Raw genomic sequence first — 2,500 nt, 5'->3', positions numbered from 1 at the left:
AGCCCAGTCACCAGACATAAACATTATTGAGCATGGGGGTAAGATGAAGGAGGAGGCATTGAAGATGAATCCAAAGAATCTTGATGAGCTCTGGGAGTCCTGCAGGAACGCTTTCTTTGCCATTCCAGATGACGTTATTAATCAGTGATTTGAGTCAGTGCAGAGATGTATGGATGCAGTCCTCCAAGCTCATGATGGAGTCAGACACAATATTCATTCTGTTTCCACTGCAGCATGACTAGGGCCAGACGGAATCTGCAGACATGTTTTTGCTATTTCTGCACAAGAATTTTGTTAAAAGTCAGTGGATTTATGCGGAATGATTTTGGGAGTATCATAACTATAAAAAAAACCTTAATGTATGAAATAAAAAGTAATACATTTTTAACTGGTAAAAAAGCAAGCCTCTTATATATCTCTACTAAAAGACAGAAAATATTACTGTACAAACCATATTGTAAATAAATCATAGAAATATTTTCATATTAGTCAATAATAATGCTGAAATAAACTTAAAACCTGAATAAATATGAATTTAGGCGAGGCAGTGGCGCAGTAGGTATTGCTGTCGCCTCACAGCAAGAAGGTCGCTGGTTCGAACTTCGGCTCAGTTGGCGTTTCTGTGTGGAGTTTGCATGTTCTCCCTGCATTCGCGTGGGTTTCCTCCGGGTGCTCCTGTTTCCCCCACAGTCCAAACACATGCGGTACAGGTGAATTGGGTAAGCTAAATTGTCCGTAGTGTATGAGTGTGTGTGTGTGAATGTGTGTGTGAATGTTTCCCAGAGATGGGTTGCGGCTGGAAGGGCATCCGCTGCGTAAAAACTTGCTGGATAAGTTGGCGGTTCATTCCGCTGTGGCGACCCCGGATTTATAAAGGGACTAAGCCGACAAGAGAGTGAATGAATGAATATGAATTTACACACATTTACACAAGTAAATAAACAGAATCAATGATGGGCTAAAAATCTGCAGGATTCTGTGAGCACAGATTCTGTGTGGGCCTATCCATGACTTTATATCCTATGCTTTGCAATGTTTCAGTTAAGTGACAATACTTTTGTCTAAGCAAAGTCAGACCATGTCCTAATTAAACAGGTAAAAAGCAAGACATGATCATATTTTATTTTGGTGAAATAAGTGTCGTCTAGTTTGGTGTTTCTCAACCACGTTCCTGGAGGACAACCAACACTGCATGTATTGGATGTCTCCTTTGTCTGTTACACCCGTTACAGGTCCTTCAGTCTCTGCTTATGAGCTGATGATCTGAATCAGGTGTGTTTGGTAAAGGAGACATGAAAAATGTGCAGAGCTGGTGGTCTTCCAGGAACGTGGTTGAGAGGCCTTTACCTTTCATATAAGCCACTTCTGATACCAAATGATCAACTAGACGTTGTTATTTGTTGTTTCTAAAACTTTAGATAGGCAACAAGACTTTTGTCAGGTAGTATATTCTGGCAGTTTGTCAAATAAATTAATTTTATTTACATAAAACACACTATTTTACTCACAGCATTGGTAGATTATTTATATGGTTTGTAAGGAAAAACTCAATGTTTTTAATTGTCAAGAAAAAGCTTAATGGTTTAAACATATTAAGATATTTGGACTAGAAACAAGATAAAAACTCTAAAAATGACATTTTATCAATTTAAATGGAATTTTCATATGAAAATGTTATTTAAAAATAACTAATTTTACATTACAAGCTTGTTTCGTCAAAGGTGGACATGTGTTTATGATCACAGCATGACGTAATCCATGCTGCTGTTTTATTAAATCATATTACATGGGCCAAAACCTCACTCTCTATCAAAATGAGATGCAAAATATAAGCCACATCCAAATCTGAGAGGTTGGAAAAATGATATCTTAACCCTGCTGTTCCCGGTGTGTTTTTACTTTACCGTTATAGTGGCGGGAACTTCATCTCTGCTTTACTGAAACTTTATTTCAGCAGCTAGGCTAATGTTAGCACGATCGACATCATCAGCATCGGGCAGACACTTTTATCTGAAAAGATTTCCAGTGCATTTAAGGTATGCATTTCGCAATTATCTTTTTCCCTGGAAATATGTTATGCAAGTTGTACAGTTTAAACCAGCGATTATGAAGAAATATTCATCATCCAGGCGTATCTCTTGTGAATCAGTGTCCTCAGGCTATGGCATTAGGAAACTTCGTCGAATGTTTGCCACAGGAACATTTCAACAGCAGGATAGCCTGATGTGTGGAAAATGCTACTATCTGTGGGACACTTGATACTACTTTTATCCTTTCACTTAGTTTTGTAACCATCTTACAATAGTACTGCACGTTTTACAATTAAATCTTTTCCTAGTGGAAAGTGGTAGTCACTATTCGGCCACTGTTTTGTTACGAATTTATTGGGGATCAAAACAAATCAATATATTTGGCGGTCATCTGGTGGCTAGAATTGGTAAAAAAAAAAAAAACTACACAAACGCTCAGAAACAGTCTATCTGTAGTGATTATCAACTTT

This window comes from Danio rerio, chromosome 19 (genome assembly GCF_052040795.2).
Source record: "Danio rerio strain M-AB ecotype USA chromosome 19, GRCz13ab, whole genome shotgun sequence".
NCBI lineage: Eukaryota > Metazoa > Chordata > Actinopteri > Cypriniformes > Danionidae > Danio > Danio rerio.
Note: the sequence above shows the minus strand (reverse complement) of the source record.